Genomic DNA, 12,700 nt, shown 5'->3' with positions numbered 1-12,700 from the left:
GTGTGTGTGTGTGTGTGTGTGTGTGTGTGTGTTCTGGGCACTGAGAGCTTCTCAAGCAAGTTTCACTCAAATCACAGATTTCTCCCCTGGAGAGTGTTCCAGCTTTCTTTCTACCCTGCTTCACACCTACCACATAGGTAGTTTGCGCCTGAAGAGTTGTTGGTGTTATAGAAGATGGAGTCTTTTCCTGAGGAGGACTGGACCTCTCTAGGAGAGACTAAAACTGATGAAGAATAATTAAATTCAGCTGGCATCATTAAGGAGGAAGCTGGCAAGAGAAGGCTGGGTGGGAGGGGTGGTGAAAGCTTCTGTTCCCAAGCCAGGTAGGACTTGGAGGGAGCAACCAGGGATTTGGGGATCCTGTGCCAAAGCTGAGGAGGCCTCGAGGGTGATACCAGAAAGGCTGGCATGAAATCTACTTGGATAATAATCCCTCACACTTGTACAGTGCTCTTTGCTTTGCAAAGTGCTTCCACCTCCGTGATTTCATTGTGTTCTTCTAGTACCTCTGTGAGGTGGTTAGATCCGGTATTAGAGGTGAAGGAACTTGCTCAAGGTGACAAAACGAGTCAGTGACAGAGTTGGAACTAAAAAACCTAGGCTCTCGCTTCCCTGTCCTGTGCCCTGCCACCGAAGCAGACTGCTGCCTCTGCATGCCTATCAAAGGCCAACTTCTCTGTGGTGAGTAGTTTTTCAAGAGTGTTATTAGAACAAGCGTGGAAGCCCCAGAGTGAAGGATTAACTTGTCACTTGTTATTCCTGGGGACTGGAGCTCCTTTTTCTCAGTACACTCAAAGAGCTTTCCAGAATTCAACTTTGCTTTCTTTAGCATCCATTTTCTAACAGACAGTTGTTGGTTATTGCTTTCTTTTATTCTTCCATTTTTAAGAAAATGTTTATTTCTGCTATTCAAGCTGATAACCTTGCCAAACATTGATTTTTCTTCCTGCAGAGCACTGGAAATAAACAGGCAGGTCTTACACACCCCTTGTGAGGACCACTAGGCTGTCTTTTGATCACAGCCAGCCATTTGAAGTGTGGTTGCTGTTCTAGAGAAGTACACCAGTATTGGCATTCAGAAACAGAGAGACACAGAGATTAAGCAGATAATCTCTCTTTGAATCATTATCTTCAAGCATTGTTCTGGTTGTTAAGGTGAGCTGAAAAATGGGCATTTTCTCTCCCCTAGTCAGTAGGCAGAACTGTTCCTAGAATATGACAAGCGGTACTGAGCTTCATGGGGTTGTAACTTTTAGGTACCCCTGTGGGCAGATAGAAAGTAAGGGAAGCACTTCATCAACTGGTACTAAAAGATCTGAAGCATATGTATGCAAACACATAAACATCACATTCCCCCTCTGCAGCCACCCCCACCTTCTGCTCCAAGTTACAACAGGGAGGGGTGGCTTCCTTTCCTCTCCTTCATACATGCACCCTGAGGCTGGCCTCTAAGTGACTACTCTTTCACTCTCAGACTCCTTGTTATTTCTTGTAACACAAATGTTGAAAGAGGGAGAACAACACGTGATTCCCCTAGGGCTCTCAATATCCTAGGGATGAACCTACCTTTAAGCAAGTTATTGAGCACAGACATACCTAGGAAGACTGCCTACCTACTTTTCTTCTCATTCATAATTGCAATATGAATTATGATAGATATGATAGATATGATAGATAGGCCTTTCTATCTATCCGTAACTACAGGTATAGCTCAGCTTCTCTCCAGAATCAAGCAACTCCCTAACTATAGAAGTAAATTTGGTAGTTGCCCTAAATTTGAATCCCTCTAGCTCCTGAGCTATGTCACTATTGTTTAAAACTAAATGAGAGCATATAATAATAATATCTGAAAGAATAAGAGAAAATCTCAAAAGTACATCATGTATATAAACAAGTAGTGACTTAACACTCTGGAAGAATCTGATTTACATTACCCCACATGGGTCTCATGTTTCAGTTATTAAAACACTGACAGTGCTATTAATTGATGATTTAGATATTAGCCTTATCAAAATGAGAATAAATCAGTCTTTATTTCTCAGACCTTAAAACTTTTGAAAGTTGCTACTGGGCGCACAATCCCCTTCCCCACCTCCCAACCCTCCAGTTTCTTCCTTAAGGATGGTTTCCTGCCTTTGTTTACATACAGTTTGTCAATGTCCTGATTCTTCAAATGTGTCCTCCCTCATATATATACACAGTGGATATGGTATGCTCCATTCAGAGAACTGTGTTAAGAGCTTGATCTGGACTGTACTGTTTTAAATGACATTAACTTTGCTTTAAATTGCATTAGCTTTGTCTATTGGTGGTGGTGTTTTCTATTCCTGGATTTATTTTTTTCCAGCAGGTACTGGCTTATTGCAATTACAATCAACAAAAAAAAACTTCCAGTGACCATTATATTGATACTGCTGTTAAGGCAGGTCTCCTTGTATAGATAATTTCATAAACTAAGATATTTTGCATTAATTACTTTTTCCATTTCATGTGGCTAGATTTTATCCATCCTTTCAGATTGGCATCACACTCATGTGCTCTCCCTTCCAGTTTTGTCATCTGCCAATTTAAAAAGCATTCCTTTTCTATTTTAATTTTCGGGCCCCTATAACAATGTGAATAAAATAGGAGAGCCTATAACTTTCCACTCTTGTCAACAACTAATTAATTAATACATTTGGTGGAATGGTTGGTTACCTAACTACAAATCCTCCTATTACCTCAGGCCACACTTTGTCTGTCCTAACAACAGGAAGATGATGTTTTGTTCAATTCAGATATGCTAGCTATAAGGCATTCATCTAATCTTTCAGACTATTCACACTATCAAAAAAGGAAATAAGGTTAGTTTGGCCCAACTCATTCTTTGTGAACCCTTGCTAACTTATTGAAGGTGAAATGATCTCTGTCTTGCCAGTTCAAGTTATCTGGATTTAACAAGCATAAATTATGTGCCCTCAGACTTCAGAGCACTTGTACTGTCCTAACCAACCCCAGAAGTGGAACTAAAATTCCAGTCGACAGAGCTCATGTTTCAGAAGCAGCCATTTTTGATACAAAACTGACCCAGAAGTCAGGGTGACAGACAGAAATAAAAGCTGGAAAATTATGAGAATATGACCTTTGTCTAATAGGAAAGAAAAGGAGAGAAATACTAGTCTGTCACATTTTTTGTCCATTTTAAGCTTGGGTTAGAGACCAGGTGGAAATTTAAAGTATGTGTGTTAATAGGAGGATTGAAGCAGCCTTAAACAACAAAAGGAAGCAAAAGAACTTAAGGCAGCTGTGGTCTAGTAAAAAGAGAGTAACTTGAGGTAAAAACTTGATCTCAAATATGAGACTCTAGTACATATTAGCTAAGTGACCTTGGGTAAGTCATTTAATACTTTTGAGCCCTGGTTTCAGGGTTTTTGCTTTTTTTCAGATGGATGGTACCTCATAAGGTTTTTGTGAAGATTAAAATCCTTCTTCACAAAATATAAAAGCAAAGAGAAACTGTACTCAACAGGGACTTATTTTCCTGCTCTTCTAATTTTGGGTACTGTCTTTTTGGAGAGTCTTAGTTTGCCATTTCGTAAAGTTTCACTAGTGCAGGATACACATGTGAAACTGATAAAGTGTTATAGGAATCTCCATGCCTTTTGAATTGATGGCAAAGCTTGAAATTCAGAGAGCATTATTAATGATGAGTATTTTACTATTTTTTTACCTTAGAAATTCAAAGTATGTTTTTTCTATAACCTGAATTTCTTATCAATAACCTCGGTTAGACAAATCAATATTTTTTTTTCAGTTTTTCAAATTGGAAAGACAAGGTATAGCTAAATTATTTAGATAAGCGGTCTGCAACATGGGCTGTGCAAAACAAGCTATTGGAATATGGTAAGAACAATAGTATAATTATTTACAGTTACTTTTAACTCACTCTTTTACATTTTCTACTTTTTGTATAAGTTTTATATATAATTAGATTGATACATTAATATAATTGCCCTACAAATTTAGGGGACACATATCCAAAAGTTACTGATAGGGTGTACAAAGTTTAAAGATCAGTGGTTTGGAGGATGAAGAAATAAGATTGGAGAACTTTTGCCAGAAATTCATCATGCCTGAAATCAAATGCCTCTGTTTCCCTTATGAATCTACTTTTCCTCTTGAACTACCTGGTTCTATAAATGATATGATCATTCTCCTAGTTATCAAAACTAGGAACTTAGGAGTCATTCTTTGCCCCCTCTCATGCATCACATAAAATTAGTTGCCACGTTCATCATTTCTGAAACATCTTTCACATCAGCCTCTCCCTTTTTAATTCTACTGCACTAATTCATGCTTTAGGTTTTTTTTTTCTTATTGCTTGTTTGTTTGTTTTTAACGTGGGTTACTGCAGTATTGTAACAGCTTCCTAACTGCCTCCTTTTCTCTTGACCCAATTTAACCTACCCACTTTTTTGTATGTATGCATGTCTTATCCCTACTATTTAGAGTATGAGCAGGCATGGGCATGTCTTTTATCTCTTCTTATTTGGTGTTTTGCATGTGGTAGGCACTCAAATATTTCTAAGTGAATAAAATTAGATTGGGATTTGTTTTTCTGTCTGGAACTGAGTTAGGGTTCAGGCCTTGGGGTTTAGAGCTCACATAATTCTCTCCAATTTATACAATCAAGTAAGTTTAGAGTTAATATGGCACTCTGAAGAAAGCAGTGCTTCCTAAGATCATATTCAGCTATTTATTTATTCTTGTTAGCTACTCTGAAGAATCTCACTTTGTCTGAGAAAAGTATTTCATGAAGAAAATAAGCATTATCATGGATGAAATGACACTTCTCTTTCCCAAAACATGCTCACAGGGAGCATTCTTTCATTCTTTCTCTTTGTCTTGGAAATCAGTGTTGAATTCTGGGCTGTACTTTTTATTCAACTTCCTACGATTACCTGGGTGAATTGTTACAAATCATAGGTTTGCTGTTTATAGAAATAATCAGATCTGCCCTTCCACCTCCCTTTACCTACCTTCCTCCAGCTACCTTATAGAGATGGAAGAAATGTGATCCTACATCTGACATGGCTTAATATTCTTAGAAGAAAAACTCTTTATAAATTCAGAACAATGTGATAAAGTTGCCTCTTGGGAAGAATGCAGAATGAAAATAAGATTGAACTGGATCATTCCTGTATAATTATGAACTTGCATTTTTATCTTGTTTAAAGATCTTCAGAAATAGTGTATATCAAATAGTCTCCATGAAAAGGACTTATTGAATGAATAGATAGTAACGCCTATAGTCTTTCATATTCATGTTACAAATACACTTGGTGAATTCTGCCCTCCCACCCTCTACCTACCCAGCCACCAGCTCTAGCATTTCCCTTTGAGTTCCCCATGACAATTCCAATCCACTTCTGTATGATATTTAGAATATAAACCATGTTCTTTCTATAAATCTCTCCTGTTTTCATTTTAAGCACTAATTCACATATTTAATATACACATCTTTCATTTCATGTTTCAAGCCCAAGTCTTCTTCCTTTTGTTTTTATCAGATCGTTTTAGCACCAGTGAAACTGAGCACTCAATGCTGATGATGACAGCAGTGGCTTCTCCTTGCTTAAGACTGATTATAGCCAACTTCTTTAGGTCTGCATGACAAAGAGGCTGCTGACATCACCATTGATTGCTGTGTTTCTCCCACACCAAAGCAATCTGTTAAATCAGTGCAAAATTGATTTTTGCAACTGAAGCTACAAGGATACAATTGGTTTCTAAGCTGCCACATCAATCAGATGTTTTAAAAAATCGTTAGTGAGCCTGGGTGTGATTCATGGATGTGCCTATCCATGTGATTAGATGATGTGTTCTATCTACATACATTTTTTCCTTGAGGATCATGTAATATGTGCAGAATAAAAAAATGCAGGGAAGTATACCATACTGTGTAGGCTACTTCACGTAGGTTACTTGTCGTGAATCACAGCAATTGTTATAGCAAATTTCTAAGCAACACTTGACTGTTCAAGAGAGTATGTTCTTTAGGCCATTTTAAGCTGATAAAATCCCAGAGGCATTTTCTTGACCAGCTTCTAATTTGGTGAATTAAATTTTGCCATAGATCTACTGCTTTTAGTAGTTCCAACTGAGTAAGGTATAATTCTCTGGAGTCATTAGGGCTTCTACAGTTATCTCCATTTCACACATCCTATCGAAGTTTATTGTAACAGTTTGCCTGAGCTTTAACTCTGTCAAATGTACTCTACCACAGAATTAGCTTTGTTATAAAGATGTATGGACAAATTTCTACAACTGTTATGTTTGTGAAGAGTTTTTAGGCTGTGGAGAGTACAAATAACTTCATAGTATTGAGAAAGATGGGATTTTGGTTTCTTTCCAGGACTGAGATTTTATGAAACTGTCACACATGTTAGAAATAGGAATTTATTGTTTTGTAGGCATTTTCCATGTGTATACAGAGGGAACTGAAAAGATTTATATGATGGTAAACAAACTAACTAAAACTTCAGACAACTAGAGAAGTTAATTTATTCTAAAATTTGGATCCCCAAATCTATGAGAGCAAACCTAGCTTATGTGACTGGTTTTGGAAAACAAGAACTAATGAAAGACAAGTACATAAATTGTTTCCTGATTGATATTCCTTCCTACTGGCTTCCTGGTGATTTATTCATGAGTTCTTAATAGCTGAGACCCTTGTATAAGGGTCCAATGCTTCATGTTATTTTAAGATCAGCTATACTTACTGCCACTATGTTCACAAGGAGAGGGAGTGCCTTAGTTCTGCCCCTCTTACCTCCTGTTTATGCACAAGGGAGTGTCTTTTCTCTGATCCACAGACTAAGAATTAATTTTATAAAATTAATGAATTAATTAATAAACTAAGAATTAATTTTATAAAAATGACATATTACATGCAAGGTATTTTCATATAAGCTATAACTATTCATCTCCATTACAATCTCCATTTCACAGTTGAAAGAAGTAAAGCTTACATATGTTAAGTCACTCATCCAAGGTCACAAATTAATAAAAGGCAGAATTGTTATTGGAGCCCCTCATCCTCTTGGATTGTTAATGATGAGACTGGAAGAATTTAGCTCTACCTGGACCCAAATACAAGCACCCAGGAAGAAACCGTCTCCTAAGAGATGCTCTTTGTTTGTTGCTAATCTGGCGTAAATTCTTCATAACATGAAATCAGTTGCCCAATATTCTTACAGTAATTTGCTTTGGGGATATAAATATCCTGATAACTTGAAATAGTCTCTATAAATGTCACTTTGTAGATTGCACATGGACATGATCTATAACCAGGATTTATCAACCCTCTCTAGTTACCAAACTGATGCCTGGAAATTTATCTCCCCATTTACCAAAGCTACATTCTTAATTATTTTTTATGTAAGTTTTTAAATATATACGTATTGAGAGACAACTGTGGAAAAGCAGCATGAGAGAGACTTAGAATCCGAAGGTCAGATTTTATGTTCTGGCTCTGTTGCTGTGACCTTGCACAAGCTAGTTAGTCTATGGGAAACCAAGCTTAATTTATTGGTTGTAATGACTAACAGAGATGATGTTTGTGAAAGGCTTTGTGAACTGTGAAAGTACTATAAAAAGTTTAGATAGTAAGCATAATAGCTACATCTGAATATTGCACAAGTGAACAAGTGAACTATGTCAGAGGGTTTGCTTAATGGCCAAATTCTTTGTCTCTTGGCCAGACTTTTTTGGTTTGTTGTTATAGCTCCTCCCCAATCCATTTCATGATGATGATGAGAAATAGCCATAGAGTTCTTTTATCAGCTTTATTTGAGAGATAATTATTGGTGAACCAAATGTGGTGAGGTCTTGTCTCTTGTTTTAAAATCAACCCTATATTTTTCACGTGTCAGTCTCTCTTAATTTGCTGGTGAATCCTGGGACCATTACTTTTATTTTGGTCAATATAATTTAAGAATTGCCAAATATATTTGTAAGTTAAATGTGTGCCTCAATCACTCTTCCTTTTTTTTTTTTTTTTTTTTTTTTTTTTTGCGGTACACGGGCCTCTCACTGTTGCGGCCTCTCCCGTTGCGGAGCACAGGCTCCGGACGCGCAGGCTCAGCGGCCATGGCTCACGGGCCCAGCCGCTCCGCGGCATGTGGGATCCTCCCGGACCGGGTCACAAACCCATGTCCTCTGCATCAGCAGGCAGACTCTCAACCACTGCGCCACCAGGGAAGCCCCACTCTTCCTTTTTAAAACAAAATGGAAACTTTTAGTTTATCTAAAGGATGTGTAGTATTTTTATAAATCTCTGAAGAATTTGATCTGAATGTTATTTTCAATGACCATCATCCTAAATCACCAAACCCTTCAGTGTCACTAACCAAGCTATCTGTTTTTAGCCTTAAGATTAATTAGATGTATGGGCTTCCCTGGTGGTGCAGTGGCTAAGAATCCACCTGCCAATGCAGGGGACACGGGTTCGAGACCTGTCTGGGAAGATCCCACATGCCGTGGAGCAACTAAGCCTGTGTGCCACAACTACTGAGCCTGAGCTCTAGAGCCCGCGAGCCACAACTACTGAGTCTGTGTGCCACAACTACTGAAGCCCACGTGCCTAGAGTCTGTGCTCTGCAACAAGAGAAGCTGCTGCAGTGAGAAGCCCATGCACTGCAACAAAGAGTAGCCCCTGCTCACCACAACTAGAGAAAGCCCACGTGCAGCAATGAAGACCCAACACAGCCAAAAATAAATTAAATAATAATTTTTTAAAAAAGATAATTAGATGTAGCTTTACATTTAAAATATTGCCTAAGCCAATATAAATCAGAATAATGAAACTCAGTTTTCAAGGTGGATTTTCCTCTTAGGTTGTTGTAGTATAATTAAGGAACAAATACACCATCACCCACTCTTATTTTAGTGGTGTAGAGCTAGTCATTTCCTCAATACTATTATATAGATTATAACCATACTTGCCCTAAAAGGTTTATTTCAAGTGTGACAGTTTGGGGGCAATTTAAATTTTCAATATTTATTATTCCTCTCCTTTGCCTCCATGTGAAAAGCCTATGGTTCACTTGCAGCTTTCAGGTGAGACATGATATTTTGTCATTAGTAGTCTGAGACTTCTGTCTGTTTTGTCCATTATTATAAGCCGGCAGTCAAGTGTCACCAAAAAAAGTTGAGATTCTTTATAAACCTCTATCCCATTTCCAAATGATTACTAGTAAGTATCCTTAAGTCCTAAACTCCAAACTCACTTTCTCTTTCAGTAGTCCTTACATTGACCTTGCCAGGATGTTCGTATAAATGAGTCCTTTTTCTTCTCTTCACCTCAAATCTCTATCTTTTCACTCTCTAGCATTTCCACATTCCTTTCTCGCTATGGAATGTGTCATTCCTTTATTTACATTGCTAACCCCTATATCCATGTCCATAATTTTACTTTTATTCTGCCTTTACAGGAATTTTGCATCACCTATTATCAAGGTCTGTACACAGGACCAACTTTTGGCCCAATAACAAATCAAGTAAGCAAATTTTTCTTCCTCCTTCCTTTATTTTAATATCTTCTGCTGCAATCTTGCCCTAAGGGTCCTTTCCACCATAAAGTGTAGTACTCTCAACTAGTAGTCACATTTGTGAATTTAACTGTTAAAGTACTATGGTGTTAACAATTGATAATTATAAAAAGATCAGTGTTTGGCCTTCTTGTGGAATAATTACATTTCAATTTGGGGATAAAGGACGTGCTGAAATCTACCAGATTTGGAAAACTTTTATTAGTGAATCCTTAAGGATGGAATTTCAACCATTAGTTAAAGCGGTAATTTGGGGCATATGCCTTTCCCAATGTCTCGTAAATCACGCCAGATAGGCAAGTGAGCCTATTTTGGCTACTTTAAAATCAGCCTTGTTCACCATTCATATTATTCTTGTCACAGTTTGAGTGGGTATTTTCTAGAATTATTTGGTAGATGGTAAATGTCCACATGGTGGAATTTAAAACAGTGCTGTCTAGTGCTGTTTTTTACAATATTACCTAGAAATATTTTGCAATAGCTCTGGGTATTGGCATGAGCATCTTGTATTAACAATTCTGCAACAGTTCAGAACCCAGTACTTTCAGATGGCTAATGGGTGTGGATAGAAAATTTTGTCCAGATAGTCTAGTGGGTAACATTTGAATAATTATCCATTAAATAAGTTCCCATTTTGTTTAAAGCATGTTGCTTCAGTGCTATATTTTGTTGTTTCCTAAATGCTTGCCTAAAATTCCAAAATCTTATAATTGAGTGCCCAACCTCCTAATATTCAACTTGGAGCAGTTGTAATCAGTATAGCTTTTATTTTGGTTCTTCTAGAAATTCTTATTGAACTTAGCATGTGAATACTTTTCTAAATAGGTGACTTGTCTTCCCCTTCTGTCCAGCTCAGCTCCTGCTCCTTGAGGCTGGAGCTTATGTAAAATTCCAATTTTCATAAAAAAATTAATCGAGGGGGCTTCCCTGGTGGCGCAGTGGTTGGGGGTCCGCCTGCCGATGCAGGGGACACGGGTTCGTGCCCTGGTCTGGGAGGACCCCGCATGCCGCGGAGCGGCTGGACCCGTGGGCCGTGGCCGCTGGGCCTGCGCGTCCAGAGCCTGTGCTCCGCGGCGAAAGGTGGGGGGTGGGCGGCCGCAGCGGTGAGAGGCCCGCGTACCGCAAAAAAAAAAAAGTTAATCGAGGTTATTCATTAACACTTCTTGTAGATAGTGCTGTGACGTCCATAATCTCTACTATTATGAGACACAGCTTTCTTTTTTTTAAATTTATTACTATTATTTTTTTAGCATCTTTATTGGAGTATACTTGCTTTACAATGGTGTGTTAGTTTCTGCTTTATAACAAAGTGAATCAGCTATACATATACATATATCCCCATATCTCCTCCCTCTTGCATCTCCCTCCCACCCTCCCTATCCCACCCCTCTAGGTGGTCACAAAGCACCGAGCTGATCTCCCTGTGCTCTGCAGCTGCTTCCCACTAGCTATCTATTTTACATTTGGTAGTGTATATATGTCAATGCTACTCTCTTACTTCATCCCAGATTTCCCTTCCCCCTCCCCGTGAGACACAGCTTTCTATTTGTGGCCTTTAAACTAGCCTATTCTTTCCTCTTTATTTGCAAACCTTTAAGTAAATACTTAACAGGGAATGACTAGAGTTTAAAATAAATTCACAATACTTGCTTTGGAATATTTTTAATATTTGACAGATTTGATGATATGTAACTTTTGGAGGAGAACATCCCTGGAATTCTGTCCAATGGAGCTTTAATATTTTTAAATAAGCTCATGATAACATTAAGATAGTTTTCTATTACGTCAAACAGTTATAGACTCTTCATCCACAGGCACCACTTGATCTTTCTTTGTCTTCTTTCATCATTCCAAGCAATAGCTTCATCTTCTGATTCATCAGCTGCAGGGGCGCCTTCATTTACTATTTGGTTAAGTTTCCATTCTTCTGCGACCTCCTGTTTAAAGGCATTGATTTTATCTGTAGATAGCATGTTTCTTCCACTATGGCTTGCTGCCAATCTGAAATATTTTGTTCATTTTACCTACTTTCCTGTTCTGAATGAGGATGCAAGGGAAGGGGTGGAGGGGAGCTGTAGAGATCCATTGCTGGCCTATCCTTTGTTTTATCAGTTTCCAGTTGAATGGCTTAATAAGAATAGCATAATTCCATCCCACTTGTCTATTTAATGTCCTGGGAAATGTGACTGGGTGATTAGTTGACTTGTATTTCAAACAATCACCCAGTATTTCCCAACCCCCTCTGAGACTATTGTACTGGATCTCTTGAAATCTTTTGTAGTGCCTAATCACTGGGTAGTAACAGTCATTCCACTGTCCACAATTTGAGAGTGACTTTTGGTGAAAGCAATCTTTCACTTTTGCTCTGCCTCTTCTTATTTTGGTCATAGTAATCAAGACCTCCAGGAATGAGCCTTCACCATACTAATTTTATTTTCTCTCTTTCGGGATTGTAAAATCATCTTAAAAGGAATAAAATGGCAACCATTTCTTGATGAGGAGCCACTTGTATTTAACTGAAGGTTGTGATGGTTGCAGATATGCAGGGAAATACGAGTTGCTAATTTAAATGATTAGTTACCCCTGAACCAGATTGTTGCATGCAACCTCCCTCCACTAGGCTTCTCTGTAAATCTTAGAGAGGAACATGTGATTGGAGAAGCGGACCTACATATCAACCTTTCAACCCTTGATCTACATGGCTTGGAGACCACCCAGGTAAGGCTTTGAGATCTACTAGTAGATCATTATCTAATTGTTGGGGACAGTTGACCTAGGCTGATAGGACTATAAGATGTTATATTTTGAGAGGATTGTTATTATTATTAATGACTAAGAATCCCACTAATAAAGAAAAAGCAGACGGAAAAAGCCATAGGGGAATAAGAAAGGGCATACTGACTCATTCTGTTCTACCCAAGCTGCTGTTCTTATCCATAAGGGATTGTGGCTGATGATGCAAAGTGGATGGTATAACATCCCTCTGTAAATGATGACTAAGATAATATCTCCAGAAACCCTTATCATTCTCTTCATAATGAGGGATTCATTCAAAACTTATCCTGAAAAAAAAATATTTTAAAGTATTTGAAAAGATCTCTCTATTTTCT

The sequence above is a fragment of the Orcinus orca genome, chromosome X, assembly GCF_937001465.1.
Source record: "Orcinus orca chromosome X, mOrcOrc1.1, whole genome shotgun sequence".
Taxonomy (NCBI): Eukaryota; Metazoa; Chordata; class Mammalia; order Artiodactyla; family Delphinidae; genus Orcinus; species Orcinus orca.
The sequence above is the reverse complement of the archived record's forward strand: the minus strand, read 5'-3'. Positions refer to the sequence as shown.